This window comes from Rhea americana, unplaced genomic scaffold, assembly GCF_003343005.1.
Source record: "Rhea americana isolate MKP2758 unplaced genomic scaffold, rheAme1 scaffold_6, whole genome shotgun sequence".
NCBI lineage: Eukaryota > Metazoa > Chordata > Aves > Rheiformes > Rheidae > Rhea > Rhea americana.
The window spans coordinates 6671978-6688108 of NW_028186756.1; positions in this window are offsets into that span (position 1 = coordinate 6671978).

Here is a 16131-nt window from a genome sequence, read left to right on the forward strand (position 1 = left end):
CTAATACAGAGCTGAGGTGAGAAGAGGGAGAATTTGACTTCTGAAATTGTGTTGATTTTGCATTGTCTAGTTAGATGAGCTCTCCATCCTTTGTGTCCTGACTTACCAGCACGCCACGTTATTTCAGGAGCCCCTTGCAGCCGAGGGCTGGTGATGAGCAGGGATGGAGCAGATTTCCAACCTTCACCAGCCCGTACGCTCCTAGCCTGCCTAAGYGCAACCTCTTTCAACCTTAGCGACCAGCCTTTGTGTGCAGATGGATTTTGAGCCTGGGCCTCCAAGGGGTTTGCTGGCACCACTGGCAGAAACACAGTGCTCCTTGCTGCCGGCTCCCKGAGAGGAGCTCAGCTCTGCTCCTCGGCATCCTCCCATGCTGGCCCGTGTCACCCAGCTCCCCTGGCAGTTCGGCTTTATTCAGGCACTCACGTATTATATATGTGACTCTGAGGTTTATTTAGTGTAATTTTGAAACTGCAGGACTTTCTTCGCTTTTCTTTGACATCCCTTTCCACCATTCTGCCTGKAGTTCCCTGCACAACTTTTTTCCCTCCTTTGCTTTGAGACCTAAATGACACCTGGAATAACCCACTGAGTTTACTACCTGAAAAAGAAATTGGTAGCTCTTTGGCTTTATTGAAGAAATATTATTTTACTGGTACTTTGTTATCCTTTTTTTAGAGTGGATGCATAGATAATATTTTTCAAACAAGAAGGCAGTAATTRCTTGTGTTATTTATATGTATGGAATAAAAATAATCATGACATMCTAGAAATAGTTCTTAAATATTTGTATTAATAATTAATTACTCAGTGGGACCTAATTGCCTGTCACAGTGATATGCAGCGTGAGATACCACTATAAGTGTAACAAATAGCAGGTTATTCCCATAAACATGTGTTGAAATTCCTAGTCAGTGACTAATGAAAACCATGCATCACGGAGCAAACAGTGTGGTAGAACTTCTGCAAAACAACCTTGATGTAGCACAGATCCTGGCTTGGCAATTAYGGCACTCCTAGCTGAAGAGGAGCAGATTTCCACCTGTTGTAAAACGTCACCAAAACTGATGAACACCAGCTTAGGATCTGACTGAAAATCATAAAGTTCCTGTCACGTATGTCCAAGTGARTTGAGGTGCATTCTGCAGGAGTAGTCAGTTGGCTGCTGAGCTGTTTTGTGGTACTGTTGCTTTRCGTGCTCACCTTTTGGCTTTGCATCAAACTGAAATAGTTGAATTCATATGTTCAGSTGCAGCTGGGGCACGGTTTGGAATTTGCCTATCAGCCTCTTCTGCCAAGAGCAGCACCTCTTTGCTTAGCACACAGRCCAGGACAGCAGTGTGGGTATACCTGGGATCTGAATTTCTTTCATAGTAGTTGGTTGTAGGCTTTGCCTGCTTCCAGATTTCTTTTAACTTGGTATCTGGCATACATTTTGCTCTGCAAAGGGGAAAAAAATAAGACTATAAAGGCCTGATCCTGAAAGCAATGACACGCAGGACTACTCACTCAAMAGAGCCTCTTTCAATGAACATTTGCAAGGTGAGACATGAATTTAGACAACACAGCCAGAGATGATGCAAGGAGTGGGAAGAGAGAGAAGTAACATGGGAAGATTGTGAGAAACCATTGATRTTATGTGAGAATCTTGGTAATTCCTCTCTATTTATAATAGTGGGATGTGAGATACAGTATGTGTAGCTGATATTTATTTATTATGTTCAGAGTGAGGATTAAAAACTCTTTTCTATAGGAGGGTTAGTTCGAGTTGAATAGCTATTCTCAGACTTCTTGCTCATGGTGGCTTCTTGCTTGCACTGCACAGTTAATTGCAAGCATAACGCTTCTGAAGCTGGTGCTTCAAGGTTGAAAATTCGTATAGAAATATGGACCTGGTATTCCTTTTTAGTTCGTATCTCTGAGCCTTTCTCTGAATGGCCAGATCACCTGTGACCAGTGATTTTCCAGTCTTGTGAAGAACATGCCAATTTGTTTTGGAGTATCAGGGAAAGACGCTGTAGGTTTGTTAGTTGTTGGAAAATCTTTTTCTAATTGCAAATAGTGATATCTACCTGTGCTGCAGCACAGCTCAGGCTTAGACATGTGCTCCTGTCTGTGCAAGAAAGAATGGGTGCAAAGGGCAAATAAATACATGCTTAAGCACTTTGTGTGTGAAAGTAGATAAAGCTGGCAATAAACATTTGTAGGCATGTGAGCCGAGACAACAGCGAAAATATATACTAAATCACAAGATCAAGAAAATTGCTTGGTCGCACCATGGGGTCTGCAAACTCGCTAACTAATGTGGAACGGATAGCTGACCCGCACGGCAGCAGCAGTCCCAGTCAATCAGCACTTACCTGCCTCTCGAGCCTTCCTGATGAGCTATCRCTGCTGTCCTTTATTGCTTAGGCAAATGACAAATTGAAGCTTTTGTTTTTCTGCCAAATGCTATTTGTTTTGTTGTCTTTCGCTTCTCCCACCCCGTCTCTGTCTTGACTAGTTCTTGCCTTATGTCTTTTCAAAGAGTCTAGTGATGGCATTCTCATGCACTGCCATTATAGGAACAATAAATATATGTATTTTGCTTGGTTTGCATTGAAGTTAAAAGCTTTTAGCCTCTTGGTTAAAATGAAGAAGGAAGGAGGTTTGGATAAGAAAAAAACAAAACAAAACAAAACACAACTTCTGTGTGTGAGACAGTGGCTGAAACCAAGCAAAATTCCTATTCACTTTGAAGGAGAACAAAATTTCTCGCTACTTTTCCGTCTTCCCTGGTGACAGTTTTCTCATAGCTGAGTGCTGCAGCATATATTAACTTACATGGCTTCCTGTTGTATTAAACCAGAAAAGACTTTTATCTCCCTCCTTCATACACACCCCCATGGTTAATGAGGAAGGTGTAGTGGATATGTAGGATTATAACAAAGACTCCTATACACTCCGCAGGATTTTGAAGTATTCCAATTTTTCCTACTATCTCCCTGGAGACACAAAAGGCTGAAAACCATTCTTCCATAATTCAAGATATTTACTGGAAGAAAGAACCTCTGATTATTGACTATCTTGATTTTTTTTTTTTGATTTATATGATTCTGAGCGCTAGTGTTGAGATAGTGCTTTTTACCCTAAAAGTAAGGAAGCATGTTACTGAAAAGGAGCAATGTGACCAAAGTTTGTATTAGTGACTCTTATTTAAACCTGATATTCAAAGCCCCAAAAGAACAAAAATAACATTTGTCAGTGCTCTGTCAAGATTCAAAATTACAAGGGATATCAATCCTAATGCTTCAGGGCATTAAATGATTTTTTGCTAGGATTAGGAAGATATTCTCCAGTGTAACTTAGTGCAATTGTGTAGATGAGCTATTCTTTCCAGGCCTCGTTTTCATCAGCAACTGCAAGTGTAGCCTTTGCTGCTAGATCTCATTAAGTAACTTCTTTCCCTGGCAAGGTATTCTCTGACTCATGCAGGCTAAAATTTTACCAGATTATGAAAAATTACAGTGGTAATTTTTAGATTCTGTTTTGGAAAGTGTTTTTAAGTTTGAGCTTTCACTTCTGTAAGCATTGTGGTTTTATGCTTTAGAGGCAAAGACTTGTCTCTTTTGAAGACAGTGCCCATGAAACTGTTGCTCTGGGCAAGTTATATTCAGAGGGCAGTGGGCAGAGATCTCAAACACGGTCCATGGGCAGTGGAGGTATGGGATCAGCTCAGTCTAGACTATTTGCCTAAAGCTTCTCGGGGAATGCTTCCCGGGGTGGGTGAATGCAGTGCAGGATTCGTGTTGCGTTTTAAAGGTGTTTAAGATGAGCTTTAGTGAACTCTCAAGAAAAGTCCCAGTAGGAATTCAGACCAGCAATATTTACTAGATGTATATATTCCCTCTATTTCAGCCAAAAATGACCACTTAAGCCAATGGCAGAGCAGGAACCAAAGGAGGGAAGAGGAATGCTCCAGGTAGGGGCAGTTGGATCTCAGCCATGCTGGTTGCCCCTGGCCCAGCAAGAGGGGCTGCAAAGAAGGAGAGGAGCAGCACCTGGGAGCAGAAAGGGAGCTTCTGGCAGCTAGAAATCGCTTTTAGAGGAGCAGTAGTAATATCTGGGCTATTAGCAAGACAGGAGAAGAGCACCTGAAGAGAGTGTGGTCTCATTTGTGGGGAGAAGCCATTGAAGAAAAATGCTCACACATTTCTATACATGAAGCAAATGATTAGTCTGGAAAGTATATTTCTTTTGTGGAGACATGGGTAGAATCAGAGCMTTATCAAGAGCAACATTAAAAAAGAGATGATCCTTAAACTGCACGTGTATCACTCAACTCTACCTCTCTCCACATTGTGGTCATGAATGTTTTCGTTACATACCAGCAGGTTAATAAATCAATGCTACCACATTGCTAAGAAGCCATATTCATTTTAATTAGAGCGAGAAAATACATAATAGCCTGTGAGGTATCAGAAATTTTTAAATCCATGTTTTATGAACAAAAGGAGAAAAGAAGTGGTAGCGGAAGTGGGGTGGACTTTGTAAATCATGTGCAATATTCTGCAAGGAAGAATGAGCTACTAAGAAACATCTGAAAACCAAATACCCTTTAAAAAAAAAATCTCATCAACTTCTCATAGTTCTTACCTTGTTTCCAAAATTATATACCTGAAAGTGATTGTAGGAAGGAATCTTTGTCACCTGGTTCCATTATTGCAAACTGGTATCCCAATAAGAAATAGCAAATGCCAAGTTTTCTTATTTTTCTTGTAAAGCCAGGTACTGTAGCAGTAGCTGTATTGGATCTTTTTTCATGATGCTTTTGTGCTGACTTGGCTGTGATGCTGGCACGATGCAGGAGGTGGTATGAAATGAGTTACACAAGGATGATAGTTCCAGAGTCAAAATTTCTCTGGCTCTGGCACAGAAACTATGAACAGTAAAATGTCAGAATAAGATTTTTGGAAGACAGTGTGCCTGCTGGAACAGCTGAAACATATATTCTTTCCTTTTTCTTATRGAGTGATTGTCACAGCTCTCAAGACTGTCTCAGCTAGAAGGGAGAGTACTGCTTTCCAACCCAGGCATTCCTCACCATGTGCCTCCTGGTATTTCTCCAAAGTTAATACAGGAGGAAGGGAAGTAACTTTGTTAGATGTTTTAGATGTTTATTAGATGATACTTTATTAGAGTTTTACTATTAAGGTTTAAGATTCATTTTTTTTTCAGCAGATGCCTCTCATATACATTCTTTAGTTGTAGCCATGAACAAAACAGATCTAGTTGATCTGAATCTCTGCATGGGCAGAAAGCAGGGGCAAACTTTATTTATTTTATTTTATTTTATTTAGTTATCATTCTGTAAGCCCCTGATTGACTGGAAATAATTTTTTCTTTGTAGGGGTACTTTGTTGTAATAATTCACTTTTTGAAGTGAATAGTAAATTTAAAGTGAGAGTATTTTGAATCTATTTTAAGAAAGTGTGGTTGTAGATCTCTTACAGTTTCACTGTGTTAAAATAATCTCTTGAAATATATCGATCTATATCACATGAAAGAGTAAGTTATAACCCCTTCTTGTTGCCCTTGTCAGTATAAAACATGCTCTGAAGTCTGAGAAATTTGATGGAAGGATTCTCACTGGTTTCAGAAGTTGAGATGCTGGACTTTTCCAGCATGCTCTTCTGCTCCAGTTAATCCATTCTGAGTATCTGAGTTATATTCACAGAGTGGGAATGTCCTGAGTTCAAGTGGGTTACAAGCTTACTCAATTACTGTATTGGCAGTAGGTCAGGAGCTAAAATCCCAAATCACAAATGAAAATACTGTGCAAGTGAAGTACTTGGGGCAAACCTTTGAACTGCATTCCTAAAATGTCTTTTCTACAGAGAAATATCTGAAACTTTTCTTTTCAAAAAAAATGCATTTGAAATAGTAAAAAATGCCCTCTGTTCTTTCTGCTGAGCAGTGCAGCTASACTGAGCTCCAGAGTTCATCTGTGCATAATGATTCCTCATCAGAATATCTCAGTGGGAACGTTGATAAGCATCTYGCTTTTGCGGTATTGTTAACTTTGTTCAGCCTTGTTTAATCTTTTGTGTAAAACTACATTTAAGCTTAACATAGATCTAATAAAGGCCTGTAAGTAAACTTGCAATGCTGTGTAATAACAAGCTCTGAAATCTACATTGCTTCATTTTTTAAAGGAAAAAATGTGTATATGTAGCCTGGTAGGTGCTATGAGCTGGCCTATTTAACTGTTCTGTCAAATAATGAATTTGGAATTGAAGAGAAATCACCTTCTAAGACAATCCTATAAACTCTCTGTGGGTGAAATTCCCTGTGAAATTGAGGGTTTATTCTTCTCATAGTTYTGTATTTTCTGGCTAATGTCTGAAAAATCACTCGATTATCTCCTGACAAATCTCATTTTTACATTAATGTGTATTGCCCTTAACTACTGTGGACYGTCTTCTGACATTGTCTCAGATATTTGTTCATACTATAATCAGAGAAAGAACTGAAGTAGACATTACTGKTTTTTTTTTCTTAGTAGGGAAATTTGAATAATTATATTACCCTACTCAACTTAAAAGACAACCCATCAGATTATAGACTTATGGAATAGTAGATCTTGTCAGAATACATGAAAATCTATTTAGATAGATTTGTCTTATGTTGTAAGCTAGTGGAAGATGAAAGATGGCCTCAGTTTGCAGTAATTTGTCTAGTTAACTTTTAAAGATGGGCATTTTAGGTTTCTTGTTTTCTCCTCACATAGAATGCTTTATCCAATCAACAAAAGCATCAACACCTTTTTGTCCAAATTTTCATCACTATGTCAATCCCAGGAATGAAAGTGCATCATTGTAAAGTGAATCACTGTCTGTATTATTGTTATCCTATAACCTGTTTTAATATGCTGTTGCTAAAGACATCTCTAATTGTGCCTCCATATTCAAATACTTCCTGCAGTTCCTGTTCATGAATGAAAGAAAAATATAAACATGTATGGAAAAAAAWTCTGAGAGCCAAGAAAATAAATTCATAAATCTGATTTCTCAGATACTTTCAGAAAATATAATTCATAGTAATAACAAAGGCACTTTTCCTTGTTCTCCTGTTCAGKGTGCACAAGAGTTTTCATGAGGGTCCTCTTAGTAATGAAATTTCTGTAGTAACTACAAATCTCTTGCTTTCTCACTTTCATTTTTAWCGCAGAGATATTGACTGAATCTAAGAAATACTGTTGTTGAAATTTCCGTAAATAATGGGAGTTGCATGGTCGCCTGGCTGTCTCTGCAGTAGCATTAGGGACTCAACTAGTGGAGCTGTGTSCAAGAGCCAGAAACTCAAGGAAGAGTTTGGTGGTTGCACAATAACAGATGTGTAATCCATTAATGAAATATTGTTTCTAATAGTAAGCCGTGTGAATAGAGAAGCTGTGTGAAGAGTGGGGTTCTCTGCCATTACCTCCGCATTTGGCTGTATAAATGTTATGCAAGTGTTGAAATGTTGAAACCGACTCGGCTTTCTGCCAGTACGTTTACTATTTCTCTTTATACAGTTTTATTTATGTTATTATGCCAGAACTCCCACTGCGATTTCTCTCACTGATGCGTTTGTGAAGACAAGGAAATACACTATCATGAAGGATAATTATAGTTAATATTTCATTATTTAGGACATCTTTTTGGTAAGGTAGAATACAGTACTGTAATAGTTTTTTCACCCTTTTCTTCATCACCTGAGCTTAGGAGCTGCTTATGAAAGCTGTGTGAGTTGGATCTGTGGAATACAGGAGTGTATGTGTATCTGCATTTTCTGYTCTTCTCTATAACCTGCCATTTCTGTTTGATTTATATAAGTCACAAAACCTAAATGCAGAATCATGAAACTTCCAATATACGTTATGTCCCACTAATGATATATCGTGAGGATCTGAAAGGTTGGAAGTGTGTTGTTTTTCTCTATTCTTTCTCACTCCTGCTGGAGAAAAGTATCAGAAACTCCCAGGAAATGAATGTGTATCAAGATATAGCCCTCATACATTCAATTCAGTGGACACCCAGTAAGAGGAGTACTTGTTTGCTTTCTGTCAAAGTCTGCAAACCAGAAGGTTACGGGGAAATACCGTGGAGTACAGGGGAGAGCCTGTAGGCAGCTGCCTCGGCTGCGTTCGGGTCCGAACTTGAGAGCAGTACGTTCCTTTAATGGGTCTCTGGAACAGGCTGCTTTTATTCTAGGTGTGCCTCCATATTCAAAATAATGAAATAGAGAACATAAAGCACAGAATTGCAAGACGAATTAGCTTGACTGGAGAAAAATATTTTTAAATTGTTTTCACTTACTTAGAGGGACTTGAATCTTTACCCGGATCTGTAACTGTTGTGTGGAAGGAATACTACTGATTTTCTTGGTAACGCACGTGAAAGCCACGCTGATTTGTTTGTAACTGTAAGGAATAATTATGTGTGGACAAACTGAAGTGGCTGTGTCCCAAATTATCACTTTATTCAGGTGCCAGTATAAAGGCACTCTCCTGTATCCCAGCTGCGGGCCAGAGGGAATCTCTAGAGAACTATTGACTCTTCTCATCCTGAAATCATTCTTATGTCAGTTTATGGAAATTTGGTTAACAGAAATTCTAAAATGTCCCTATTAGGTCTTACAGAAGCTTTATATAACTGTGTTTGTATCATTCTTGCCAATAACTTCATTTTACAGTTTAATAATGCAGGATGAAATATCAGTTGGAATAAATACATAATTTATGTATTTATATGTTTGAGCTCCACTCTCTGCTGGAGCTCAAACATAGTGGCAGCTTCTCAGCCTCTATAGCCAGCATTCACACCAAGTGCTTTTTTGAGTAATAGGTAGAAAAGAATAACATAATGTTGCACGTGCATGTTTTCACTCTCTATTAGACAATTTTTAACTGCACTGTGATATAACTAGTTGATAGCAAGCTTACCTTGGGAGAATAGTTTTTAGGAAAAGAAAACTGTCAACTGGAAATCTTCGATGATAGCTGTTGGATATGCGGAGCTTGTAAATGGGTGGCGAGTCACATTCTATAGCTGTATGTCATGAATAGCCCAATTGTAAGTAATCCAAATTTCAAAGGACAGACTGGCCTGAGGAGGTGTGCACAAGTGATTAGAATTTCAAAGAGCTCAGAATAAACACCAGCTCTTTGATGGGATAATTTATGCATGAAGTGGCAGGAAGAGCTGTCTGAGTTGTTCTTGGAAAGTTCACACGGAGCAGTATTAAGTTAAGGCCTTAAAAATAAGTTTTGATAATTGATTGCTGATAATATGAATGCAGTGTGAAATCTTTACCAAATTAAGGCACTGACAAAGGTTGCCTCATGAAGAATTTACAGAAGGCTGCTAGCACTTTAAGATTAGTCTAAAAASAAGAGGGCAAGTTATGCAAAAGAAAAAAACCTTGTCAGTTCAGAAGGTAAAATTGAAGTGTGGTCACACCACTTAGGGAAGAAAGATTTTTTCAATATTGAAATATTAGCTGTAATAAGGAATTTCTGGGTTTAGTTGAATAGGGACAGGAGCAGGTTGTGATCTGYTCATCAGTTCATTTTTGGGGTATTTCCTGACTTTTTGTTCATTTCATGTCTGAAGGCAAAGCTCCCACTTCTGATCTGAGGGTACAATATGATATATCCGAGAAAGCACTGGCCAGTCCATTTCCAGCTGTTTGATGTCTGTCTGATCTCATCCGTGCTTTTTGTGGTGTCGAGCATCATATTGGAAGGCAACTGCTCAAAAAGCAAATTGCTGCAGAAAACGTCCAACATTGATAACTTTAACCCCAAATTTTTAGTCAGTTTGGAACTCTATTGTGTAACCAAGAGGGGGATGAGTTTTGGATAAGGCTGTATAGCGTTTTTACAAATTTCAARATCAAATTTAATGCCTCAGCCCCTTAGAAAACCGGTGATACAGATTGGAGGAATGATGTTCTCATCTCTGTTTTAAACTTTGTGGACTAGGTCTTGTCAGAGACRATGTGAATTCTGTTAAAATAATGGTTTGCTCCAATACTGTATCTTTGCCGTTCAGTGCTTTTTAGTTTCTCAGAAAAGAACTTAAAATGAAAAATGGCTCATCTTTTCTTGAAACATTTGAAGAAATTTGAAAAAAAAGAAAGAGAATTGATATTTTTTGTATGTATTTWTATATTGAGCAGCAGAAATCTAGCAAGTCCAACCACTGATCAAAGTACAGTGGATTCAGTAATTTAAACCATCTTTGGAAGAACTGTATTTCCATTTCAAAAGGGCACCTTTGCTCTTGTTAGGCATTACAAGTAGTGCTGGAATCATTACATCTGTGTAGCTGTGTAACTGTGTAAACCCTCAAAGCAATTTAATATCAATGCAAAGGAACTGCTGCCCTTCCAACAAAGAAGAAGGATATGTACCCCCTGCCAGGAGTGGATTCAAAACCATTCCCRAAGAAACAGCAGAAAACCTATGCTCTGAATGGCATTCATTCRTCCCTTTGTGATTCAGTCCCTGGGAGGTACTCTCCGCTCCACTCCAGCATCTTAGAAGTTTCAGAAAATGAACAAAGGCAGTTACACCTGTGTGCTTTTTCAGTATGTTTTATATCAATAACAAAATYTGGTTTCCCACTACTTAACGAAATTCATATATACGCTCTATGTAGATGTGAGTAATAGATGCAGTGTAGCGAAGTACTAGACTAATCCAGCAAAGGTGATGGTGGATACTGAACTAGCATTTAGTAAGGATTCTGTAGCATAGCATTTTAGGCAACACCTCTTTTTTGAAAAATTAGGAAATCTATAAGCCATTAAACTGCTGGAGAGCTGCTTTATTATGGTATCTAAGAGTCTGTCTTGGTAGCAGTCCCTTCTGCATAGGTATTTCCTCAAAGCAAATGAATTCCAACAGGCAGTCTGGTTATGTTTGATCTTCTATTATTTGTTACTGTAACAACATTTTCAGAACCTTAAAATCTTGCATTGAAATTCAGAATTTCAGACTTCAACATGGAGTTCATTGTAAATAACCAAAGCGTGCTAAATGGATTTTTTTGAGTTTTGGCTGATGCATTAATCCTCGTGATTCAGGAGCTGTGAGCAAGTCAGACAATGATTTTCTAGAGAAGGGTTCTTTCTCTGTCATTTTATGCTTCAAGAACCAAATCATGGTCAAATAACGAGACAATGGCCAAGCAAGACTACTGATCTGATGCAGTAAGACATCTGTGTTCCTTCACTAGAAGCAGGAATTTTCCCTGGCAGTAAAGACAAAACCTTTGAAGTCAAATTAATGGTCCATGGGTATTAATCCGTGCATTGAAGCTAAGATAGACTTATTACTTACAATGAAAAATTTGACCTTTTAATTTCTTACATAGTTTCTTTTGTTTTCATGCCAGCGCATAGGAGAATTAAAAGCATGAAGTTTAAAATGAATAAGGTAGGTATCTTGAGTTTTGTAATAAATAGACATTTAAATCTACATACCATGCATAGACATACATCAGAGGAATTCCAGGACACCTTTATTTTCACAAAATAAGCCCTGCGTTTTTAATGGAGATTTGCCAACCTATGTKTTTGTCCTAATGAAATTCTTCTTGTCAGCTCACTAGCTAGTGAATAATTTAGGCCTTGAAGAATGTGAGCCAAATGACTTTTAAGAACCAGTTCAGAGGAGGAAAAAAACGCAGCAAGGCCCCTCAGAGACTGAACCTGAGCAGGTGTGAGTGCAGGGGTAACCGTATCAAGGATGGAGACTGACATCCTTGYGCAAAAGGACAGAGAGTTTTCAATCAAGGCAGCAGTCGTGGTGCACGTGGACTTTAAAATATCAGCTGACTGATTTTTATTTGTAGACATTTTCTTTATTTCCACTCCCCCAATCCTGTATTCTAAGAGAATGCCATTTATTAAAAGATTGACCAGGCAGAGGAGAGCTGATTTCGTGTTTTATCAGTTTGTGTTCTCACCCCGAGTGTTTGTCTTCCACAGTGGCCTCTGATTCCGTCTGCTCAGTCGATCCCTTCCTCCACGGGCAGAATCTGTCAATTCCAGAGCGTCAGCATATGTGCCACGTACGCTGACCTGACACAACCTTTGTATTAAGGTTTCTGAATTATAGTGAGGATGTGAGAAAAAGAGATGAGATAAGCAAATCTGTAAGAATTCCTTCCATATATAAAATGTTCAGAACTGAGGTCCTAATCTTCTCAATTCCTGTTAAATTCTTTAAAAGGCACTAAATACTTGCAGTGTACTGTGAGTAAAACATTTTAGGATATATATTTATAGAATCTACAAGAATGAGCAGAAATGACATGCCTGTCTCTGGAAGTATTTTGGAAAAGGTGAGAAGGAAGGATAGGAAAATTCCAATTYTCATTTCTAAAATACTGTCATCTTAATAGAAAGCTTAGGATTTGAATGCTTGGATTAGTAAACAAATGCTTCCAGTCCTTGTTGGTGGACCTTCACTTTTGCAGTGGCAGTAATAAAAACAGGAATGTTCAGCACTTGCGGAATTGGTACCAAAATGTTTGTGGGGTGATTTGAGCATCTAGATATCTCATTAACAGGCTCCTGTTGCATCTGTTATAAAGCCCAAAGGAAATACTTGCTGCCTCGGGGGTGTCCCACAGAGCTACCCTCCCTATGAAGATTTCTCTACAAACAGATGGTTCACCAAGAAATCACTTTCTTGAAACCCTTGAGAGAATTGCTTGGAATGGGAGAATAAAGGCCAAGTTCAATGACTGTTGAAAGCTACAGGTCAGAAATAGTGTGAGGTGAAGTGGAAGATGAAAATACGTAGTCCTTATTAGGTATTCTGGGTAGCTTGTAATTGTAACACTTCTTGCAGTGAGGTCTGACACYGAACTTTAAAGTAATCGTTTAAATGGAAGTGGCAGAATCATTTGCTTTTTAGAATCATCAGCCTTTTACAGGCTTGTTTTAATCTTTTCTTTCTTTTCTCTTTTCTTTTAATATCAGGAGCATAAATTCTTCCCAGGTTGTTATTACAGAAATGCCTAATTTCTATGTGGAACTATATGGAACCACATACTCTAGGTATATAGTCACCTAACCTTTTAAATCCAAATCCTCCAGTACTACATATTAGGAATTATGCATCCAAAAGAAAATCCTGGATAGTATCTGTGCTGGTGTCTTACTTTCCTATTACAGCATGTTACTACAGAAAGAAATGTGAACGTAGTTAGGGTCCTGTAATGAATCCACTAGCAATGCATTTCACCACAATCTAAGTTAATTAAAATGAGTCACTAATCTAAACTTGGAATGATGCAAGACATCACTGTAAAACATATAGCTAAGGTTTTATTTTTACCTGAAAGTAGACTGGAAAATTGAAAAGCTTTTGATTTATTAAAATCAACATCTCTTCTTGCTCTTCTTTTGGGGGAGGTAGTATATTTTGCAGTAAAAGAGAAGCATGGAACGTTGCCAAAATAGTGTTCAGCAGAATCGAAGTCCCACGATCAGTTCGACAGGAGTCCTTTTTCTGGTGCCTGGGAGAATCTCATTTACTGGACCACAGAAGCCCTTTTACACGTCTAGCAGCCCAGCAATAACAAAGATAACCTTCTATCTCATTCTCAAGGTCAGATTGTTGACACATTGATCTTATTTCATAATCTTTAACAGACTGTTCCAAAATTCATTTAATTTTTATATCCTCTTACCTGCAGACACTGTAGCTCAAATACTGGCAGCATCACTACTCCACACCATCTGTATGCATTGCCAAATGCTAAATTAAAATCACAGCATTAAATATGCCCCTTTAGTGTTATCATTGCATTTAATAAAAAGGCAATAAAACATAAAATTGCAAGGTTCAGCTTTGTATTTATACCTTAATACTAAAGCAGAATTGTGTTTTAGAGAGTTGTGCACAATGTAATGAATAAAAAGATCTATTGTATTTAGTGAAGCAGCTAATCATATAGATACGATGGCAAGTCTTTTTCCCCTTGGGTTCAGTGCACTCTCTTTTTTTCTTGGTATTGCAAAAAAGAAAGGAATTAGCATTTGTTATTGTAATGGGCCACAATTAAACATATACAGTGTCAAATTAATATTTTAAATAACTGTCTTGAATTTTAAGCTTTTTCTTTTTTTCTTTCTTTTTTATTTTTCTTTTATTTATTTATTTTGTTAAGGAAAGACAGGAAATCATTTGTTTTGGAGAGAATTATCACAGTAATACTGAACTGTAGCGGATGAATGTAGCAACCAGATGTACTAAACTAGATCAATGAACAATAAAAGTGCATAATGTCTGTTTAAATGCTTTTCCCCCCCCCAAGCTCCATTGTAAACAGATGTTAGGACAGCCTTTTCTCATCTTATAAAAAATACACGCTGCCTAATAACATTCCTGAATGTTGAGAACAATTGGCTCCTGAATTGATAATAGTGTTATCTTAATAGCAATTTCTAGCTAGTTTTCTAGCTTATTCTGGTGAGGTGCTGCAAAATCTAGGGAACTTGGCCACAGACAGTAGGTCCTTTAAAGCACTTGCCTCTCACAACCATAGTGTTTGGACTCAGTGGAGATGCACCACGTAGTGCACTTTTCTACCTCAAATTCTGGCTGGGGTGCAGTTTTCAGGCAGGCWATGCTGCCAGTTCTTCTAATCACAKAAAATGTTTAAATTGAAAAGAACATTTTATTTTCTTTSTAAGATCAGAAAATCCAAACGTGTTCTACTTCTGTTAGAAAAGAAGCAAAGCAGGGATTCGTACTTTCTGTGCCTGGAAAGTCTTTAACCACACAACCCTAAGGGTTTGCATAAAGCTAATGTTTCTGTGCCTGTTACWGTCACAGAACCCTTTGCACATGCACACCCTCTGCCTTTCGTTAACAGCAATGTTAGATGTTGATTTGCAGTCTAGTACTAATTTTGTGTTAAGAWGATGATTTGTCATTTTGCAGTTCCAAAGAACATACTTCAGTTTTATGGGTGGGGTTTGGGAGAGCATGAGTTACAAGACTTGAGACAAAACTCAGCTGAAAGCGTCTCAAAACTCATACAAGCACTGCTCACATTTATTTAATGACCTATTTGTCATGTTCAAGGAAGAGATGCAAAATAAAGGCTAATAAACTATTTTATTGAGTTTAATATGAATCCTTGGATTCATTTTCATATTTAGGAATATGTTTCCAGTGTTAGAACTAGTAAAGTTTCTGGARAATACCCTCAACTGAATGCTTTGACAATGTTGAAAACAATATGCTTTACTCCTTCACTATACAAACAAATAACAAAAAATATAAATCTTGCTCTTAGTGCCTGATTTGATCAGTGTAAAGTGTGTCTTTTCTTCACAGAATTTGGTGCATTTCTAACCACTTCAGCATTTCTCTAAGGACTAGCAATTGTTTTCAATGTTTTCCCTAAGAAAACATAAAATGCGTAACCCGAGTAATATTTATTGTTCTTTCAGAATGTTTAGCTCTATAGTTCTCTGCTGCCATGCTGTAATAAAAGATTTAAAAGCTTATATGCTGTACTTACTAGTATGAAGAAAAAGCACCAGATGGTTCTTTGAGAGAACAGTTAACTAGAACCATCCGTCTAAAATAACTATGAAATTTTCCAAATGAAATCAGTCTCAGGCCTAACAATTCCAATTATATTCCTTTTCTAACCTCTATTTTCCTTTTCAGTAGGCTTTTTTTTTTCTGCTGTCAGAAATCATCATTTATCTACTGTCATTCTCCTCTGTCACAGACATGCTCTGAATTTTCCCTGGCCAGTGCTTCTCTAATGATGATACTACTAGTTAGTCATAAAAATTAGTTGAAGTTGTGGCTTCGTTACACATTTGGGATAAATTCTGGGTTAAAGACAAGATAACTGATCTTGTATTCTTCCTTTATTGTAGATATTCACTTAATGATAGGTAATTCCTATCATTAGGATTCCTGCTGCCCAGGTCTGCACAATTCAAAGCACCCAAAGCACTTACTTTTTTATGCTTTATATATAGATCTTTCTGCATTAGCTCAGTCTGGGTCGTAGCAAAGAAGAGGAAGGCAGGGAGGATACAGAAGTAGTTGATAAATAAAATACA